The sequence below is a fragment of the Mesoplodon bidens genome, assembly GCF_964165515.1.
Source record: "Mesoplodon bidens genome assembly, chromosome: 6".
Classification (NCBI taxonomy): domain Eukaryota; kingdom Metazoa; phylum Chordata; class Mammalia; order Artiodactyla; family Ziphiidae; genus Mesoplodon; species Mesoplodon bidens.
In genome coordinates, this window is record NC_138162.1 from 49,764,506 (window position 1) to 49,788,197 (window position 23,692).

The following is a 23,692-nucleotide window of genomic DNA, read 5'->3' on the forward strand; positions in this document are numbered from 1 at the left end:
GGAGACCTATTAGAATAGTCTGGAAGGCAACGGTATTACCTTGGTGTGAGAAGTAGTTAGCAGGGACAGAAAGTGGAGTAGGTGCCAGGATTGTATCAGTCCTCATAATGTACGATCCATCCCCTTAGTGGCATAAATACTTTAATCTCTATTAAGAAATTTGGAGTATATAAAAGTTATTATATTTCAGCAATTAGTGTTCTCTAAGTAAATTTTATATGATGTTCCAGGGACCAGCATCTCATGTTATAAATGGTTAACTGCTTCAATTAAAGAAATACTTCTAGTTGCAAGATTTGTTTACACCCTAGGCCTTCTATATCTATGTCAGTAATGTATAAAATACAATAATACAGATATGTAAATGCATAAAATGTTGCCAAAACAGAAGATGAGTTTGAAGCCCATTCCATTTCACGCATTGGATGACCAGAGTTTTAGTTCCAATGTTTTTTTAAACTTTTGTCATTACCTAAGAAAATTTACCTTCTGGGTGTATTTGCACTCCATACAGATGTTGTAAAACTCAAAGAATAAAATGATGGTGGAAATATTGAGAGACTGATAAGCCTTCTTTAAATGTTTATCATAAATATATCATTTGAATAATATTATTGAAATGAACAGAATCAAGTGAGATTGTAATTCCCTTTCTCCTGTGTGTGGCTTTAAGTCAGATTGTCATTGCTGAGACGATGAAATGCATCCTTGGTTGCTCAGTCCACCATTAAATTACACAGCTTTCACCTCATCCCAGACATCCTGCCACATGAAACGAACAGTCCAAGCCCTACCCTTACAATGCTAGGATTTCACAAATGTGTAACTCCAGTAAAGAATCAAATCAGGATTGTTTTCACTAGATATTTAAAATTAGGACTTTCCTCAGATAATTCTTTGTTTCACTTTCTGAATCCACAGAAAGGAATACAAGCAAAGATCAACCACACAAAAGGTCAGAATGATTAGATCATATCTTTATAGAAACTTTAACATTTAGAGTCAATAATGTCATTGAAAACATAAGAAGATTTTTGCTAAACAAAAATATACTTTGAAAGTAGCATAGCTCCCGAGAATGAAATCAGTTTAAGGCTTCTTTCTCCCTTTTTTCTCTTTGTAACAAGGTACACTCAAAATAAGCAGATGGCATTCTGTGGGCTGAGGATGAATGAGTAAGGATACATGGCAGGAACGTATCACAAGATTATGTGTAATTGATGCGTTTAGCTCTAAAAGCCTTTGGTTCTGCACAGCGTTTAAAGCATTGCTGAAACTACATTGAGAAAAAACTTGGAATGATTCAAAATTACAATATGATGAAAAATGAGGTGCTTTCACTATGACTGTTTTTTCAGTCATGATGATGACTCCAATAATTGGTAATGTTAAAATCTGTACAATGTATCATTATCTTATTATAAATAATAAGGTCAGTAAGACCATTGCATCGTTATATTTCTGTGTTTGTCAGTCTCTTATCCTTTATTAATTTAGCATTTCCTGAGGTCCTACTCTGTGTCCGGCACTGCCTAAAAAGATGTTACTAAGATATATAATACTATTAATACTATTACTATAATACTAATAATACTATTTATTAACCCTCAAAGGCTTAATAAATTTGTGGGGGAAATAAGTAAATTAGTAATTACAAATACTATGGTTATACAAAAACTATCATGTTATCCAATTGTAATAATAAAATAAACATAGTTTATGTACTTTCTTACTATTTCCAAATGCCTTTTGTTTCAGTTATCTCATTTAAAAGTCTAGCTAGGTCAAGTACTTTTCGCAAATAGTTACTCTTTCCATTTAAAAATCTATTTAGGTTACTTAGAGATTTTATTTAAGTGTATGCTATTTAGGTTTAATGTGTATGCTGTACAAATAGGTCAAAAAGATTCTAAATAGAAATGAGTGTAGCCAAGCAAGACTGAATGCTATTCCTGAAGGTTTATAGAGTTACTAAGCTTGAGCTTAGTTTTGACAATCTGAAAGTAACGGAGAAAGGGAAGCATGTTGAATAACATAAATTCCTATTAAGAAGAAAGCAGACTCATTCTCTGAGTGAGATGAAGTTTTCCTTTTTCTCAATTTTAGAAGTAGTTTCTTGCATGGGACCTCATAGAGGAAACAGTAAGTCAGAGACTCATATCACAGTTTTATATCTAAACATGGAAACAATCTTTTTATGACTATCTCAAAATGGCTTTCTGTAAAACCTTAAAATGAAATGATAGAAGTGCAGTACCCAAAGGAAGATGATTTTACAGGAGGCTAGTCAAATGTGGTTGAGAAATCCAGTGGCATGTATAAAAGTTAACCTGTTTTAAGAAGTATGAAGAAAGCATATTCTTCTCTTAACTTTATTGAAGGTCTTTTCTGTCAACTTGTCTTCTGATGAGACTTGTATAGTAAATGACACAAGTATGTTTTCTGATGTAGCCATGGTATCCTAGTTCTTGCAGCCCTGGGTCAGCATAGGTGCATTTGCTTTTTTTTTTTTTTTTTAACGTGTTTATTGGAGTATAATTGCTTTGCAATGGTGTGTTAGTTTCTGCTTTATAACAAAGTGAATCAGCTATACATATACATATATCCCCGTATCTCCTCCCTCTTGCTTCTCCCTCCCATCCTCCCTATCCCACCCCTCTATGTGGTCATAAAGCACCGGAGCTGATCTCCCTGTGCTATGTGGCTGCTTCCCACTAGCTATCTATTTTACATTTGGTAGCGTATATATGTCCATGCTACGCTCTCACTTAGTCCCAGCTTACCCTTCCCCCTCCCTGTGTCCTCAAGTCCATTCTCTACATCTACATCTTTATTCCTGTTCTGCCCCTAGGTTCTTCAGAACCATTTTTTTTTTAGTCCATATATATGTGTTAGCATACGGTATTTGTTTTTTACTTTCTGACTGACTTCACTCTGTATGACAGATTCTAGGTCCATCCACCTCACTACAAATAACTCAATTTCGTTTCTTTTTATGGTTGAGTAATAGTCCATTGTATATATGTGCAACATCTTCTTTATCTATTCATCTGTTGATGGATACTTAGGTTGCTTCCATGTCCTGGCTATTGTAAATAGAGCTGCAATGAACATTGTGGTACATGACTGTTTTTGAATTATGGTTTTCTTAGGATATATGCCCAGTAGTGGGATTGCTGGGTTATATGGTAGTTCTGTTTTTCATTTTTTAAGGAACCTCCATACTGTTCTCCATAGTGGCCGTATCAATTTACATTCCCACCAACAGTGCAAGAGGGTTCCCTTTTCTCCACACCCTCTCCAGCATTTTATTGTTTGTAGATTTTTTGATGATGGCCATCCTGACTGGTGTGACGTGATACCTCATTGTAGTTTTGATTTGCATTCCATTAATGATTAATGATGTTGAACATCCTTTCAAGTGTTTGTTGGCAATCTGTATGTCTTCTTTGGAGAAATGTCTATTTAGGTCTTCTGCCCATTTTTGGACTGGGTTGTTTGGTTTTTTTGGTATTGAGCTGCATGAGCTGCTTGTATATTTTGGAGATTAATCCTCTGTCAGTTGCTTCATTTGCAAACATTTTCTCCCATTCTGAGGGTTGTCTTTCCATCTTGTTTATGGTTTCCTTTGCTGTGCAGAAGCTTTTAAGTATCAATAGGTCCCATTTGTTTATTTTTGTTTTTATTTCCATTTCTCTAGGACGTGGGTCAAAAAGGATCTTGCTGTGATTTATGTCATAGAGTGTTCTGCCTATGTTTTCCTCTAAGAGTTTCATATGCTTTTGAAATCAGTTAAGGAGCTGGTGGAGTCAGCATTTATTCTATTAGAGGAGCACTTTGTAGTCCATATGGAACTGTTTGAGTACATATGGAGCTGTGGCCCCTATTTTATAGAGAAGAACTGAGTCAGAAACTTCTCCAAGTTATTAGTCTGGGGTTGATAGAACTCACCTTTTTAAATTCCAATACAACACAGTTATTAATACCATATCTGGAACTTCCAGAATGCAGAGGACTTTGACACTATATACACCTGAAATACCAGCAAGGGATCCTGGAGGCATCAGCTTTTCTCATATAGGTGGCCATACCTATTTGACTTATTACATTTATAGTTTTTTTAATGCTGACAGGCTATTTTACTAATTAGGCATAAAGTTCTGGGAAATCATGTGTTCAATCAGAAATGAAGATGTCTGTAGTAGGATATTGAGTCTTTATCAGGATATTCTGTAATATGCACCTACTCAGTGGTAAATTATTCCATGCTCGTCATGTCTATACCTTAACCAAATGGAAGTTTGACTAAGAGAGAACACTGAAAATTCCATCAAGAAAGAACACTGAAAATTCCATCATTCCAACAGAATTTAAAGAAGATGCGTTTTCATATACATTCTGTATATTTCATTCCACTAGAACATTGTCAGTTATAATTTAAGGGGAACCTTGTCAGTTTGTTTGTTTGTGTCTACACACTTGAGAAAATAGAATAGGATTGGAAAAAATGAAATATATATTGTAATTATTTGTGTGTTAAGACTTTTTAAGAGCAGTTTTAGGTTCATAGCAGAATTGAGGGGAAGGTACAGATATTTTCTGTGTATTCCCTGCCCCATACATGCATGGCCTCCCTCATTATCAACATCCCTCACCAGAGTGGTACATTTGTTACAACTGATGAACCGACATTTATAAATCATAATCACTCAAAGTCCATAGTTTACATTGTGGGTCACTCTTGTTGTTGTATATCCTGTGGGTTTGGACAAATGTATATGAAGGTATCCATCATTATAATATCACACAGAGAATTTTCACTGTCCTGAAAATCCTCTATGCTCCCCCTATATATTCCTCCCCACTGCACAACCCCTGACAATCTTTGATAATTTTTCTGTCTCCATAGTTTTGCCTTTTTCAGAATGTCATATAGTTGGAATCATACAGCACATAGCCTTTTCAGATTGGCTTTTTTACACTTAGTAATATGCATCTAGGTCTCCTCCATGTCTTTTCATGGCTTGGTAGCTCATTACTTTTTAACACCGAATAATATGCAATTGTCTGGATGCACCACAGTTTGTTTATCCATTCACCTACTGAAGGACATCTTGATTGCTTTCAAGTTTGGGCAATTATGAATAAAACTGCTATAAACATCCATGTGCAGGTTTCTGTGTGGACAATCTGTGTGTTTTTACTAGAAAAATCTCAAATTTTTTTTTCAAAGCCCATGCATACTGATTTTGATCATAGTCTTACTGGCCCTAAACTTCCCCAATCATTACCCAAAGGATTCCACATAAATGTACACTGTATAGAAGCTATTTAGGGATAACATTTCCTTGAAGACTGAGCCATTCAGAGATAGGTAGTTTCTAGCAAGCTTCAGAGACATCCTTCCACCTTAACCTAATACCGTTAAGAGATACTTAAAGATTGAGTCAGTGTTTTTATCATAATGCCCTTTAAAGCAGCGCTCACCAACCTTTTTGGCACCAGGGACTGACTTCGTGGAAGACAATTTTTCCACGGAACAGGGCGGGCGGGATGGTTTCAGGATGATTCAAGCACATTACATTTATTATGCACTTTATTTCTACTATTATTACACTGTAATATATAATGAAATAACTACACAACTCGCCATAATGCAGAATCAGTGGGAGCCCTGAGCTTGTTTTCACTTGCCACTCACTGATAGGGTTTTCTTTTTTTTTTTTTTTTTTTTTTTCTGTACGCGGGCCTCACTGCTGTGGCCTCTCCCGTTGTGGAGCACAGGCTTCGGATGCGCAGGCTCAGAGGCCATGGCTCACGGGCCCAGCCGCTCCGCGGCATGTGGGATCTTCCCGGACCAGGGCACGAACCCGTGTCCCCTGCATCGGCAGGCGGACTCTCAACCACTGCTCCACCAGGGAAGCCCAACTGATAGGGTTTTGATATGAGTCTGCAAGCAATTGATTTATTATGGTGTCTGTGCAGTCAAACCTCTCTGCTGATGATAATCTGTATTTCCAGCCACTCCCCAGTGCTAGCATCACCCCTCAGCTCCACCTCAGATCATCAGGCATTAGATTCTCATAAGGAGCGTGCTGCCTAAATCCCTCGCATGCGCAGTTCACGGTAGAGTTCACGTTCCTATGAGAATCTAATGCCGCCACTGATCTGACAGGAGGCGGAGCTCAGGCGGTAATGCAAGTGATGGAGAATGGCTGTAAATACAGATGAAGCTTCACTCGCTGGATTGCCAGCGCTCACCTGCTGTGCGGCCCGGTTGCTAACAGGCCACGGACCAGTAGCCATTCGTGGCCTGGGGGGTGGGGACCCCTGCTTTAAAGCATAGCAGTAGCACACGATGGGTGAATTTTCATGTAAAGGGATATTATAAATTGACCAGTCTATATACATTATATTTGCAGTCACCCAAATCTTAAGGCCAGAAATTTCACTGTTACATTCATGGATTTAGACAGATACTGAGAAACCACGTAGCAGATATATTTTTGTCAACCCATTAAAGTTGCACAGAGCAGCCGACTTATGCCCAAAAACAAATTAGAATCCCTGAGGTCACAGAGCCTCTTAGTGACAAAGGAAGACCTAGAACTCAGGTCTTTAATATTCAGTTTACCGTGGTATCCACCAGGGTACAGGTTGTGTGATACTGAAGTATGTACCTATGGAAGAAATATAGACAACAGCTGATGATGCTTAGAAATATAAAAGTGTCTAATGTGCAGGGAAACGTAAGGTAATGGTGAATTTCTGAATTTTATATCCATATTAACAGAACCTGAGTATCACACCTCCAGACTTACTCAAGTACTAAAGAAACCTCTCAATTATGAACAAATTATAGGTTTGGGACAAGTGATAACAGATCAGGATTTAAAGGACAAACAGCCCTGCAGGTTAAGATATGCCTTGTATAGGGCCTGAATGTTTATTATAATCCCCATGAAATCCTAATCTTTTCCTAAAGTGCTTCCACACATTTGATTGTCATCATTTTAAAACTGAAGACCATCTAGCACTGCAGCCTGACAAGAATATTAAGTACATCATTTATCTGGAAGGAAGCACTAGGAATAATGTCTCTGCATTTTCTACAATGAGAATTATACAGATGATCTCTGATTGGCTGGAAAAGGTTCCAGCTGTGCTGTGATTTGATTTAACTGCCCAGACACTGACCTGCTCAGTGGTTTACTTTTAAGCTTGGTTATCTTTGAAAAGAATTGGATTTTAGGGCACTGTATTTTACCTTAAATACAGACACATTATTTTAAGGAGGAAAAATAAGTAAAATTGTTTGTGATTAAGGCATTTATTAAATAATATTGTGCACTGCTTTACTTCATCTCCTTCCTTGATCCAGAGAACTCTTAAGCACCTTTGAAAACTGACAACTGTTGAAATTTAATTTGAAATATTGAGATGATAGAAGGAACTATTTCCAACTTTCTTCTCCCCTGAACCCAACAAAGAATATACCAGATTGAGAATTTGGAAATCACATACATGAACCTTTCTTGAATCCCTCGATATTCAGCTAGCCTCATTTACTCAGGGTTATGGTCATCCCTTTGTATTTCTCACCTGCTCTTTCCACAATGTCTGTTTAACGTGTAAATGTCACTTGAATGAACTTCTAGGTTCCTTATGGTACTCATTTGTGTTTCTTGCCAGTGGCGCCTTATGGACATTAATTTAGGACCCTAAGGGAGGGAGAAGATTTGGCCCACATAACGGCACTTATAAAGGTCTGAAGAAGTCGCTGCTTTATTACTCTCCACATTCCTCAGGTATCTACCTTACAACTTAGTGTCAGAGATGGGGAAGGCTGGGAGACTAACAGGGATAGAGGAGAAAAGAAAATAAGAGGAACAAGAGGATTTAACACAAGAGGCCTGTTCTCCAAACTGTAAATACAGTCCTAGGTGGCAGTTTCAATATGGATATTCTTTAATGCCTATTTATGTTTTAGAGATAAATAAGTCACCATGATATATTGGGATGAGAGAAGGCATGAGTTCGAAACTCCCTTTGTAATTCCTTGAAGAAAAATGGAGAACAGAAATTATTTTACAAAAATACTCTAAATATTTAAAGGAGAACCATGAGATTTTTTTTTTACTATTTTATTGATGCTGATTATACTGGTCACATTCACACAGGTTACATTTATCATCTGGAGAAAAATTTTATTATATATTACATGAAGTTCCCTTTTATTGTCTGTTTACAGAATATTTACACATTTGACATGACCTTTATAGGGGAAACATCATTATATGAGCTAGTAGGAAAACAACTGATAGGATATCAGAACACCTGAGTTGTGTCATGCCTAGCATCGAGCTGTGTTACTTTGGGAAAGTCACTCAACCCCTTGTAAATGAAGAGAAATTAAATAATTGTGATTTTACATGGAATGATTTGACAATATGCTTTTTCTTATTTCAAATGAACATAGTGCTGTTATAGGCATTGGAAAACTTCTTATCATATTTAAAACTGTTTAATTTCTACACCTTGTTCACAGTTATGACATTCAATTATAGTTTTTTCATGAGACAATAGTGGTTTTCAAACATTGTTTACCATGACTCAGAATAAATAAAAAAATATATTACATTAAAAACAATTAAAAACACACAATCATACCTGCCTGTATATAGATGAATAAGCATCTGAAAAAATATTATTTCTACTTATGATGCACTTTTTTTATTTTAACCTATTCCATTTTTTTTAAAATGCTGTTTGTGATCCTCTTAACTGATTTAGAAGGTAAGTGAAATAGAGCATTTATATTGTGCTACCAAGGGATAAATTGTTGGTAACATGGCCTACATACCCCATGTAAGCACTAAATGCACTGAACTTTTTCAGTATATTTTCTAACTGACCAATTCAGATCTTGGCTTAACTGGTGATATTTATGACTGGTTTTAATTTTTCCCAGAGTCTTGGTTTTTAAGGCTCTTTCCAACTCTAACATATTATGATTCTAAGGGAAGGTTGCCCAAATCTGGAGGCTTAGAAGACATCACTGACTCCCAGGGCATGAGGACAAGGAGGCAGTGTTCTAGAGTACTTATTTCCCCCCTGCAGCTTTCTGGTTCGGAGGGTTCACGTTCCCTAGTATTGGGGGCATTAGAGCCCAAAGAGTCGGCAATAGATAGAAAAGGAGCTGTAAGCCCTGTCCCAGAACCTCACCCTTTGCTGCACAGATACGGTTTGGATTTGGGGACTCTATGAATAGACTTCAAACGTTATCTCTAAACATCTTAACTTTTAGTTATTCTTTTTTGTTACTCCAGATATGTTAGCTGCTGGATAACATTCCATGATACTCAGTATGATTTTATAATTGTCATTAGTTTCTTCTATATTAGAGACAAAATTGTGCTCCTTACTGAAATTATCACCACTCTGACAAACATCTTTGAAAATGTTACCAATATTCTTATTCCCATAGATTAATTGGAAATAAAAGGTGAAAAATACTAGCTGGTAGGATATCTTTATTGGCAATAATATAAAGCAGAGAGCTAATAAAACCATTTCCATTAAAAAAAAAAAAAAGATACTCTCCACCTTATAGAATCCAGTCCTTTCTTCTAAGCATTCATTGCTCTCAAAAATCTGCCCCTGACTTTCCTTAGGCAACTGTACAGTGTGAGTACAGGAAAACTAACTGTAGAACTGTAGGAGAATAATTATTTTGATCTGGTTAAGTGACTACTATATACATAGCACTGTTATAATTGCTGGAAATACACTATGGAAAGAGAGAGACAAAACTTTTGAGTTTATATTATAGAGGGAAATTAGAAGCATTATGGACCAACCTGTTACTAGATAAGAAAAGTTATATTCAAATATGACATCCTTTGTTAAAATATAAATGTCTCATATATTTACAGAAAATGTGAAAAATTATATGAACATTTAATTTGACAGTGTTTAAATCAGAATTGTGGAATTACAAATAATTTTAATTTAATTCCTTGGTAGCCTGTATTTTCAGATCTCTTACAGTAAACATATAAATTTTTATTTAATTATAAAAATAAATACATATTATGTATATGTTCATTTTATGTATGCCTACTTCTGGCTCTTCCATTAGGTATGTAGCTTTCTAAAATCTGGGACCTTTTTTTTTTTCCCCTTATATAACTTGCTCCTCCAAAGTCTAACACAGTTTATTTGATTAATTAAGCAAATTATTTGGAAAAAATGATTAACATAGATTCTGCCTGGAAGGATTTTACAACCAAGGGTGAAAGAGATCTGTTAACAACTGGAGAGATTACACAATGAGGGCTATAATTAGTGTGTGGCCAAGGGGAACCTAGATGTGACCTGCAGAGTAACTCTAAGTAAAAATGGCTGACATGAAATTACTGTAAACAGTATTTTCATGTCTCTAGTCTCCCTTAGTTCTGAGACCATATTTTTGCAACCCTAAATCAGATCACATTAAGGGACAGAAGCAAATAGAGATAAGGAGACAGAACCTTTCAAAGCAGAGTAATCTTGAAAATTGTTTACAAGTTTGGATCATGGTTAGGCTCTTACCTAAATTGTTTCTTGGTGTCAGTCTTTATAAGTTCCTAGTCAATATCCACTCTCCTGAGATCATCCAGTTTCCAGTGAAAAGTACCACCTTAAAGCTTACCCAGCTTGCCCTCACCATCCTGAGCAGCTTGGCATTGCTGTTGGCTTAGAAGTCTCTAGGCCTTGCCATTGGCAAAAACTGAGATTACTATGGCCGGAACAAAAGACTCCGGTTTCTCACATGGTTGTTAGCTCCATTTGAGAGCTCATGCTTCCTGCTTCCAAATGAGATCCTTTCTTATCTGGCAGTCTGATTAGGAAATGAGCTGGGCCACTGTAATTAGGATTCAGATTTACTGCCTGTTTCTGAGAGAGGTTCAATGGGGTTGTAACATCTCTAGCCAATCAGGCCATATTGCTCAACCTTACAGCACAGCTTATTAGCTGTCCATCTGCTTTTATGTGTGATTTTCTATCTCATCAAGCAGGCTTAGGGTGTACTTCATGCATTAGAACTCACTGAAAAATAACTCTATATCCACTGTAACATCACCCCATTGTTATTTTCCTTCACTTGATGAATGTTTACTGTCATGGCTCAATAAGAGATGAGCTACAGTCTGCTACTTTTGGCAGTGTCTGCTTAGTGGGAATGTTTAGCTTGTCCTCCCAAATTACAATTCCATTTATATTATCCAGTGTCATTAATCTTTCAAGTACCTTCATGGCCAAATGATATGGCTACTGCTAGTGCTGAGTGGAGAATTAATTACAAGTAGACTAGAGCAATACATCTATGGGAGCCAGACCCCCAAATAAGTTGGATGTCATTTTAATTAACACAGAACAGACTTGTAATAGATTGCAGAGTTCTTTGCAAAAGGACAGTCTCTGGAGAAGGAAACCAAGGGAAGGATGGAAGGGGAATCAATAAGACTCTCTGGGAAAAGAGATTGAAAATGTAAATTTAAACTGTAAAACTTCCCGGTAGACCATATCAAACAATGGGGATATTTCTCCAGTGTTGTGAAAGAAAATAGATTTTAGCTCAGAAGACGTTTCCACATGGAAATGCTACCTGCCAACTTGGAATGGCAAGAGTTACTTCAGCTGAAAAGAAATTAGGAACCTATGTTGATTTAGAAAAATGCAATGGATCTGAAGCCTCTCTTGTATTTCTCACTGCTGACATGTAAAATGTCATCTTGATTCTGTTCATCTTTTCATCAGAAGCATCAACATGTCAAATACCATAGAATTAGTGAAACCAAGTCAATAAACCTAGGTTCTAAAGTAAGAAAGAAAATAACTGTCATTGTTCTGAAAAAAAAGTTGTTTGCTAAATGAGTTTTTTTTCTTTTCAAACTTTCATATTTCCTCATGTGTTTATATAATAATGTCAGAGATTCATTTCTAGGAGGAAATTTTTGTTTTCTAGAAAATCATGTGGCTTATACCTAATGGACTCAGTACCCTTGTCAGACTGATTGATGAGGATGGTGATGATGATAGTTAATGTTTAGAGTGCCCTTAAGTTGTGCCAGGTGCTGGGCTCAGTGCTTCACATCTTTATTGTATTTATCCTCATAACAACCTTGTGACATAGGGAGTATTAATACTTCTACTTCAGAGACGAGAAATTCTTTATCAATTATCACAAGACACTCGGGGTTCCTAGACACTGCTGTTTCTGGAATTCTAATCCCCACACATCTCTGCACGTATCCCTATCTGATTCCCCTTCTTACCACTCAGCTCTTGAAACCCTGCTCCTTTTTCTTCACAGTCACCAGAAAAATGTTGAATAACTTCTCCTTCCCAAAACATTTTCTTTGATCACTATGATTTTTGGGGTTTATTTGCAACCTGCCTCTCCCTTGAAAACACAGGCTCCCATGCATCCTCCTCAAGATGTGAGTGTTTCATTCTCATACTCCTCAGACCACTGGACTTAGATGAGGTGTAGACATTTCCTAGCTCCTTCTTGATGTTTTCAGACCATGTCCCCTCTGTTTTCCCTGAAAACAATGGACTTTGACTTTTAAGCCACTAGGCCCTACCAACCATTGACTCTCTTTTCATTCATCATTACCACCCTGATCATTCCTTCTAAGTTCTTGAAGATTTAAGTCCTGACTCACTGTCATTCTTTCACACTATTCCTATCATGGTTCTTAGTGATTTCATAAATGTGTGGACTATCCTTCCAATAACCTGGTCTCTCAGCTCCTTGACCTTCTTTCCACCAATGACTTTACCCTCCATAACATTGTAGCCACTCACTACTCATCGTCACACCATAAACTTTGTTATCACCAATAAATGTAACCTTTCCATGATCTTAGTTTCATCTGTTCCTCTCTCTGACTACCCACTCTTCTCCTTCTCTACCCACTGTTTTCTAACTTCAACAATATTTTAATCCCTGATTGACCATCAACCCACTGATTATATCAACTTTCCTATACCTCTTATACGTTGTGTCTTTATTTTTCTTCTTATCCAGCTTAAATTTAATATTCAGTAATTATAATTGCTTCTCTTACCTGCCTCCATTTGTTTGCTTAATTTGGAAAAAAAAAAAGGAAACTTGATTAAAGCAAGCTTTCATTCTGCTCTGTGTCTGCAACTCAGCAGCTGAATATGGCTAGAAGAAAACACAGAGCTGTTAAATTGACTAATTTTAGGGTAGATTTATATTCTTCAATCTCAAGTGAATCCATTCATTCTTACACTCTCTGAGATGAGTATTTCCTAGTCCTCTCCTCTCTCTCCTAAGACAAACCGTGCCTCCTTTTTCCAAAATATGGCATTAATTACAATTTTAATGGGAAGATAGAGGCAATCACAAGAAACACTCCATCAGTTCCCAAACCCATCAGTGAACAGCAGTGCTCTGTACTCTGCCTTCTCTCCTGTTTCAGTGGATAAAATCCACATGTTAAGAGCTAAGACCACCTTCTCTACTTGTGTCACTGAAACCCACCCCTTTCACTTACTCAGGGTTGTTCTTTCAATGGTTCTATCCTCTTGAGCTTGCATCATCAGTTTCTCCCATTCTACTGTATCATTCTGACTTGCGACACGCTATACCTTCTACCACAAAAAAGAAAAAAACAAAAACAAAAAACTCTGTCTCATGACCCCAATTGTCCTTTCAGCTACTAACTTATATTTTTCCTTCCCTTAACAACAAATTTCTAAGAAATAATGATCTGTACTTACTGCCTCTGATTTTTCTCTTGAACCCACTAAAATCAGGTGTTGACCTTACCGCTCGACCAAAGTACTCTTGTCAAGGTCACTGTTGCTAAATCTGAGGATCTTGAACTATCAGTCAAGTCACTACATCTTCCTTCATTACAGGATACACATTACCTTGGTTATCTTCCTACCTCGTTGGCCAGTCCTTCTCAATTTAATTCCTTGGTCTCTTTTTATATCCCCTAAAATCTTGAGTATCCCAGGTTTCAGTCCATGTACATTTTCTCTTCTCTCACTGTACTTACTCCTTTGATGATATTATCTCATCTTGCATACTTAAATGTCATCTGCTGTCTGATCCCAACTTTGTATTTCTAGCCAGGATCTCTCCCCTAAATTCCAAATACATATAGTCAAGGGTTTTTTTGGATATCTAATAGGTATATCAATCTACACATATCCAAAATCGAATTCCTAATTTCCTCCCCTCCCATTTAAACCTTCTCTTCACAGAACCTTGTCCGTATTATTTGATAGGAATTCTATCCTTTTAGGGGCTCAGGACAAAATCTTTGAGTCATTGTTGATTTTTCTCTATCTCAAGTATACTCCATATCTGGTCTATCAGAAAAACATGCCAGTTCAATCTCAAGAATTTATCCAATATCAAACAGAGAAAATAGAACAAGCCAGTTCTGTCATTGCAGTCTTGATCTAAGACACCATCATTTCTCATCTGAGTTATTTAAGTAGCCTCTTAATAATTCTTCCTTTTCTGCCTTTATTCTTACAGTATGTATGTATTAAAAGGTTAAAGGTTATTATTTTCTGCTTACATACTACTAGTCACTGTCCAGAACTGTGCCTGGAACGTTGGAATTTAATCAATATTTGTTGAGTGAATGACCTGAAGCTTAGAGCAGTCCAGTAATCACCCAAACTCTATGAATTCAAAATTCTCTCCCTAGACTCAATGTCCTTAACTACCATGTTATATTGCATGTTTTACTTAAATATTTTACTTAAATATTTTCTATAAATCAAGCCTTTAAAAATTTGCACTCTTCATTTCTGAGAAGCAAAGTAATTTACATATAAAGATGTCCAGCCTTGAACATACATGCATACGCATATACACACAACCACCTTTTTAGAATAGTGTAGACCAGGGGTCCCCAACCCCCAGCCCATGAACCAGTTCTGGTTCATGGCCTGTCGGGAACCGGGCCTCATGGCAGGAGGTGAGCAGCGGGTGAGCGAGTGAAGCTTCATCTCCGGCTCCCCATCGTTCCCCATCGCTCGCATCACCGCCTGAACCACACACCCCCACCCCCGTCCTTGGAAAAATTGTCTTCTGTGAAACTGGTCCCTGGGGCCAAAAAGGTTGGGGACTAGTGGTGTAGACTACCCTCTGGTCCCAAAACTTATCTCAAACATCTTGGAAAAGAAATGTTTCATGCATAACAGGATATAACTTCTACATTGTATCAGATGCTTCCCAGTGTTTGACAGCAAATTTGGAGGCTCGGAGTCAGATATCATGGGAATATTCCATACATTTAATGATTCATAGAGCCTTCACTTCTAGTACTTTATGCATTTGTATACCTTAGAGACCTTCTATGATTAAGGAATACATGTATTCCCCATTTTCAATCCGTACATAAAAATCATCAGTATATGGATCTTGTCTTATTTAATGAGAGAGGCTAATTGCAGATATCTTCTTATTTTCATATAAACAATGAAAAATGAAAACATTTCAATAGATTTAGTGCATCACTTAACTTCTTTTCATCATCATAAAATACATTCATTAAGCACCCATTTGTGTATAACGTGCTTGTCATGTGTTATGTTATCAGATTGGTTTTAGTGTAAATATCAGATTCTGCCATATAAAGAAAGTTACAGGATGTAACTTTAGGAACTTTTGAGACTAAACCTATCTTTTGAAGATTTTATGGGTCAGATGGATTCAAGGTTATCTCAGCAGCAGATGATTATGGGTATCAAAGTGATAATGTTCTGTTATCAGAATTGTCAATTACCAAGTCTATGGGATATTATAACTAACCCCTAATCAGTATTTCAGTTGGAACAGTTAGAAGTCCTACTGCTTCTTTGGCATTTAACTTGTTCATACATTAATTTGAGAGAAGTTTTTTACCCTTAACAATTGACTGGTTCAATTGTTTTAAGGATTTTTGTATACTATTTAGTTATTTTCTTGATCACCTTACAGAATCATTTTTCCACTGTGTTTGTTCCAATAAAGTTTTTTTTTTAATTACTAAGAAAGAAAATTACTCAAGAAGGGACAATAGCAAAAATAACTTGGAAGTGGCAAAACAGATGGATTCTTTGGTAATTGACTTTATTGTCTAGAAAGAATGAATCTAAGTTGTGAATCCTGGAAGGTGTGCCCAGGAATAGGCTGATTTATGCTACAGAACATCCTAAAAGTGCAACAAATAGATGTACCAGACACTGCTAAAAGGTAGGGGTGGTACAAATAGGTATTCAAGATTAGCTGAGAGGTTTTTGTTTTTGTTTTGTAAGAAGTATATTTTCAGAAGCAGGTTCGTGATCTTCCACTTTACATAGCCTGTAAATACCTTTCTTATATCCTATTATAGACTGGAGGTGTACTCTGGAGACAACTTACTGTAAATTCTCTGTCTTCCAGGATCAGGCATGACCAAGGGCCAGCATATTCACCTGAAATCAGAAACTCTTTTGGGAGTGATGTTAATGATCTGAAATTAGAGAGATAATAGTGATAGTTGCACAACCTTTTGAATATAATAAATACCATTGAATTGAACATTTTAAAGGGGTGAATGTTGTGGATGTGAACTATATTTCAGTAAAATAAGAGCATTAGTGTTCTGAAAACAATATTTGAAGCTAATAGGTTAGTGCTTTCAAAATACTAGAAAATGATATTCTAGAATTTAAATAGCTATCCAAACTATCAATCAAGTAAGAAGGTAGAATAAATATTTTTTCATATATGGAAAACCCTAAAAAGATTTACTTCCTTTTCTCTCTTTCTCAAATATATATTGTATGGAGTGTTTCACCAAAACCACAGAATAAACTAAAAAAAAAAAGAGGAAGACATAGGAACCAGTACACAGAGGACTTGACACAGATTTAAAAAAAAAAAAAAAGGACAGTTTCCAGGATGATAATGACAAGAATCTCAAATCAATGCCTGAGTGTCAGGTCTAGGGGAATTCAGTACAGATAAGGGTAGGATAATGTAGTGCTCTAAGGTGCTGTGTCCAAGAAAAAGGGAATGAAAAAAAACAAAGATTATCTGATTTGTCTGAATATGTTGAATGGAAAATTAAAACTTATGGTAGAGAATTTGTGAATAAATAGTTATAGTTACATAGAAAACTAAACAAACATAATATATGCCAATTAACTCTGGGTAAGAGAGGAAATTTACCGGAATACTACATGGCTCATCTATGATTTTTTTTTCATAGTCATAATAAAGTAATATTGAATATGGAAATGGAGGAGGGCAGCTGTTTGTATGTATGGATCAGTGATCTAAACCCTAATCTATCAGAGGAGGATCCATATAGATGTAAATTCAAAAATCAAGAAATAGACTTGCATGCATAATGTTTAGAAACACAGAGGTAAAACCATTTACAGAGTTTAGAGAGGTACCTGTGAAGAATGGAACTCAAGGATGGAAGGAGTAGGATGGGGCAGTGGATTGCTGTTTTTCATTAAAAGTCTTACAATTTGACTAGTGCATATATTAATTGGTTAATATTAAAAAGATAGAAAATACCTAGCTAGGCATTAGAGAACAGGGTTCAAAGCCAGACTATTTGCTATGAGATCTTAAGCCAAATATTTAACATGTCCTAGCCTCAGTTTCTTCAGTGGTTTAGTGAAAGCTTTGCATTCAATCATTTTTAATTTTCTTCTGGCTTTATATTGATGCTTTCAGGAGTCTTATACTGCTAAACCTAAGTCTGACTTTTAAAAACTGTGGTATCTTGGTTTACTCCTTTGACCTTAGACTCTTCCTCCTTTTAAGTTCACCTGTTGAATTTACAAACAATAGAACAAAGATCCAGATACATAAATTAATGTGTCCCAGTTATCCACATATTTATACGGAATTATAGATTTATTGTAAATGGTAGATAGTGGGGGATTGTATTAATTTTGGTAAAGGTCTAGTTGCTGTGACAAAGTTACCTGAAATAGAGTAACGTAGGGGAATCGATTCTCTCTCTGTCTTTGTCCTCTCTCTTTTCTCTGACTTCCCCAAAGTGAGTGGTCCACACATTTATCTTGGGGGCAAGAAACTTGGCTCTACACAGTCATCAGGGTTCTGGATTATTTCCTTTCTCTGTCATTCCTAGTACTTTATCATCATCCCTAGGCCTTAAACTGAATTGTAGGTACCTTTGTGTTTGGATTATGAGAAAGAGAGGTGAGTATGAAGAAGCACACCTGTAATGTCTTATGGCCCAGACAGAAAGTGGCATACCAACCACTCACATTCCCTCAGTAAGCACCTTGCTACAAGGCTGTACTTAGCTGCCAGTAAAGCAAAGAAATGTAGTCTCCAGCTTGAGAGCCAAATGCTCAGTTATGACTTTCTAATGTGGATGAAGGGGAGGACAGATTTTGAAGAACAACTGTCTCCACCAAGATTCTAGAGAGGGTTATGAATTGTGTGAGCAGGTATTGGCCTATCATTCATAGTCTTTATTTTTTTAATTGATAATATTTTAAACTCTTTATAATATATCAAAAGAAATAGACTAGTGACTTCTTTCATACTTTATACAGCAGATATCATGATATTTTTGACAATTTCTAATAGTTACACTTTACCCATTCAGGAAATGTCTTGACTATTATTTTTACCCAGGGGGAATGACTAGAACTCAAGGCTCCCATTTTCTAGACTCTTTCTACTGTTATATATATATATATATATATATATATATATATTTTTTTTTTTTTTTTTTTTTTTTCCTTTCTAATCCCAGAGTGTTAGTCTGAGCATGAAGTCCTTACTGTCTGATTAGACTAAGGAATTGGATGTAATTCAACTCAATTCAATTCTAAAACTTATCAGCTGAGCACATGCCACGTGCTAGGACTGCATGGAATTATAGCAATAAACAAAGTAACCCCATAGCCTTCGGCTTTATGAACCTATTGTCTAAGAGTAGAGCTAGACTCCCTTCCGTTTAGAAATTTATCATTTGTGAATTTAATTGATCAAACTTTAACACTTTGCCTTAAATGTCACACCATGCACATACATATAAAATATCCAAAATATATATATATATATATATCTTTCTGGCAGGCAGTTAGACAGTATAAGTTCTTTCTAGTTACATTCTCAGAATAAATGTCATTGGAAGTCAGAGAAGAGACATTGAGCACATAGCTATTATTCACAGAAGAATGAGGGGTACTGCTCTGCTAACGACTGGAAAGAACAGAATGCTCAGACTATCTTAGGAAGAAAAGAAGGTAGTACAATGCAGTCTAGTGAGACAGCAATTAAAAATAAAGTCATTTACTGTGTGTCTTCCACTTAGGAGAGCTTGCCCCAGCTTGTATTGATCTGCAGATGAACAAACTAACCTCCTATAGCTAACTCAGTGTTTCCCCTGAGATGTAACATAAACTTAGTGTAGGTCAAAATCTCCCTGCCTCCCCACCCCCATCAGAGTAAGAAGTTTGATCATGTTGTTTGTTTATTTTTTGTTTTCTTGAAGGGTAGTGGGGGACGGTTTGAGGAATAGGAGAGTGGAGACTATTTTAAATTGTTTTTCTTCTAGTTGATTACCTGCCAAGTATTTGGGAGTTCTGAGTTCCTTAAATGGTAAAGAGCAATTCATCTTGAACTGTAATATGCAAACGAATCACCTAAGGATCCTGTTGAAAAGCAGATTCTGATGATGAGCAGGTCTAGGAGCTGGAGATGCTGCTTTTCTAACAGGCTCCCAGGTGATATCTATGCTACGGATCCCAGAAACACGATATGAGTAGAAAAGGTATAAAATATTTTTTAGGATGATTTGTTATGTCTGCTGTTCTAATATAACATATTTTTTTTTCTCTTTACAACTTTGGCGAATGGATGGATGGAAGGATTCTGTTTTGTGGGTGCTTCTGGAGGCCTTCCGCTTGAGTGTGTGTGGATGGGAATCTGCAAATATAAGAGATCCATCACTAAAATATGTAACTGGGTTGTCATATAAGAATGCATCAAAGTAAAATTTAGGGGTTAGACTGATTTGGGAAAAGTCCCAAGTTTTCTTGGAATGAAATAAGAACTCTCCACAAAAGGCAGAGGGGAGTGAGTGAAAGAGAGTGATAGACTAGGCAGACCATAGAAAACACTGAGAGAGTTTAAATTATATTAAACGATAAGATTTTCTAAATGGATGATAAGCTTTGATCTGCTAGATTTTTAATAATCCTGCTTCTTTTTTGTAGCAGTGTTCAAATAAGTGACTAAAATACAGACAAACCAAATGGTTCAAAAACTATACAAAAATTATTACTCCTATTTGTCATTTTATTTGTCCTCATCAGTTCTCTGACATTTGCTTTTTTAATTCTTTTGTCCAAAGGTGGCAGTATTATTATTGAAGTAAAGTTATTGGATTTCTAATTTTGTGAAGGTAATTGATAATCATAGAGTCCCAGTATATAGTAGGTGGATATTAATCCAGCATTCACTGGGGAAAGAAGTTATTATCAGAAGCTTATGCTTTTGTAAGAGTATATAACATGAAGACAATGATTGAACAACATGTAACTTTTTCCTCCTACTCTGAAACTTAATAATCTTCAGTTGTGCACCCACCATGGGAATAATTCCTCTTAAGTCATTTGAGGTACTTTAAACATTTTGGATAGGGGTAGTTGTTTCTTTTATTAAGGTAGTATTCAACTGAGGGATTAGTCATCACATATTTATATAATGTTTTCATGCTAGGGCAATTAAATATAGAATTCAGTAAATAACAACACCACAACAAAAAGCTCATTTGGATAATCACTACCTAAAACAAGACTAGCAATGCAGTTCTTTTATTTATTCATCTTAATTCTGTTTTGCATATATATCACTAGAGACTGTAGCTGAAAGTAAATAGTATGTTTATGATCATATTTCATTGCGTTTGGAGATTTTAGAGTGATTCATCATTAGCTTTCGGCTGGTTTAATGAAATCTTTAAATCTTTTGCTGATTAGCTTGCCTTCTAATTATTTTGGCTCAGGGATTTTTGGTAAAAATACAAATAAAAATAAAATGTGCACTTGCCTTCTTTTTCTTTATAGAGTTGAAGTGAGTAAGATCTCTCACTCTCTTTTCTTCCTCTCAATTTATTCTGGCTCATAAGCCTGCTTACTGTAAAGGAATGTGTCTGTGTTTATACTGTGGCTTGCGCTTAGGGAATAAAATGTATTTGTTGATTAGTTGATTAATATGTTTTTAATTATTTTTTTTGGTCTCTCTATATGTGTGTATGTGTATATAGTTTTAAATTTATTTAATCCTTGTTTAAGGTATTTAATCTGTATGATATCTGGTGTTTAAGTTAATTTATTTGGAATATTTCAAGAAAATTTTGCTTAGTCACCTCTCTTAATTCTAAGGGACTGTGTAGTTTCTTCTTTGTGTTCTGTCTGGTTTTTCCATTCTTTCATGGACTACCTTCTTTCTTTCCCTCCATAAATTTACCTTGTCCTTTCTAAATTAACCATGGCATCAGTTCTAGACCCAACTCTACATGATGTTTTAGTACATCTATGCAACCTGACTAGGGCATCTCTTTCCAATCAGCCATGGCCTGGGAGGGTGGAGCATTTGGAAGCTTTGGGCTGTCTTACCTAGAGGTGGAGATAAGGCCAGCCATGAAAATAGAGGCTCTAAGTTGGGCAAACAATGAACCCTCTGAAGTAAGAAGGTATATTGTTTAGCATACTTCAGGTAAAATAACCTTAGTTATTTGGCTTGCTTTTTACAACATTGTTCAGTTGAAAATTGTCATTGGGCAGCTAGAAATCCAATATGAATCAGTGGTTCATGACAATAAGAGACTGTTGGGATAATAGTTCCTACTTATCAAGCTAATAGCAAAATATGAACTATTCTTCCCTTATCTCAAAACAGTGTGATTCTGTTTATCAGAGGATTCCAGTTAAACACCCATAGAGTCTTATTTCTTCTAAATCAAGTGTAATGTCATAAACACCAAGGAAAACATTAAAAATGTGCAAGATGGTGATATTTTAAAGCTGTAAATATATATTTTAAGTTTGTCCAAAGTCTAAATTAATGTTTTATTAATGCTACATCAAAATCATGAATACATTTGTGTAGGACTAGACATATGCTATGAGATTTATATTTTTATTTTGTTAACTGTTAGTAAGAACTGCTGGATTTATAATATTACACATTAGAGGATTAAAATTAGGAAAAATGCTTTACTTCACCTTTAAAAATCATTTCTATTGAGTAATTCAATTCTGTGTTGCATATTATAACCAGACAATATTTTACTCTTGTGGTTCACCCTCAAATACCAAATGCTCCAATGCCTCTTAGCTTTCCCTAATGCAAGGCTATAAAGCAGAGGAAGTCCAAAAACTATTGATCTAGATATTTTTACCAAATTGGCTACCAGGCTCTTACTAATACCAGAACAATGTGCTGGCCAATAAACATCATTTACTTGAAAAAATATGGTAAATCTTGTTGGCATAAACCAAAATCTCACTGGCACTATTCACTGGAGAATAGAGTTTACTTTCGAACCTCACATGAGGAGGCTTAATTACTGACTTTGTAATGAAATTTAACTGTAAGATAGTTTCACTTGAATGGTACTTGCATTATGGCTAGATTCAATCTTTAAGAAATCTCAGTCTTTGGTAGCTTGATATCTTTTAGTTTTTACCTTAATTTCCTTCTGGTTCTTATTCCCTGCTAAATTGCTCAGAAGACTTCAGACACAGTTCATCAGGTCCAGGACTGCAAAATATGTTTTAGTTCATATAATTTATCTGAAAGACAATACCTATGGGTATAGTGAATTTAGGTTAGTGTTTATTGTCTAAAACTGTCAAGCCAAAGAGACTATGACTTTGGTGTTGAGGCAAAGGGAAAATATTTTAAAGAATCATGCATGAATATGCTGCCACAGTGTAATTTAAAGTAAAAAATATGACAACTTTAAAACCGATATTTTTATTGAGTTCTATTTATATTGACAATGATAGAAGTATTTATGGAAATGATGACATAGTAAATAAGAGAGGTTGCAAGTTTATCAACATTATTTAAATATGTACTTGCTTTATGACTAACTTCCAATGGTGTTAGGAATAATAACAGTAGGAACATATCCTAAATGTGGGGCAGGTTACTGAGGAACTACCAGATAAAGGCACTTTTTACAGCTGGAATGCAAGCATTTTGCAGAGTCATTTATTGCTCCAGATTTCTTTGACATAAATATTTGTGATAGGGCAGTCAAGAACAATTTTTCTCTTTGAGGAAATAGGTTTTCCTTTGAATTCTTCTCTCTTCATTTAGCAAATATATGAAAGATTTCTTCCACAAGGGGCCACAGAATTTCTTCTACATAGAGCCTTTCAAAAACCATATAGAAGCTGGTATAAGTATCTGATCAGTATGCATAAACCATAAATGAACACCAGCTTCTCATCCAATGTGACACCATAGAAGTATCCTGAGCGCAGGTTAAGTTGCATGTTTTTGTAGTATACTAGATCACTTCTCCTTACTTATTGTGTTAAACTGAGGTATTTTCCTGAAAAAAAAAAAAGATGCTGGATTTATTCTTTCCACTTCTGACTCCACTCCCTTCTG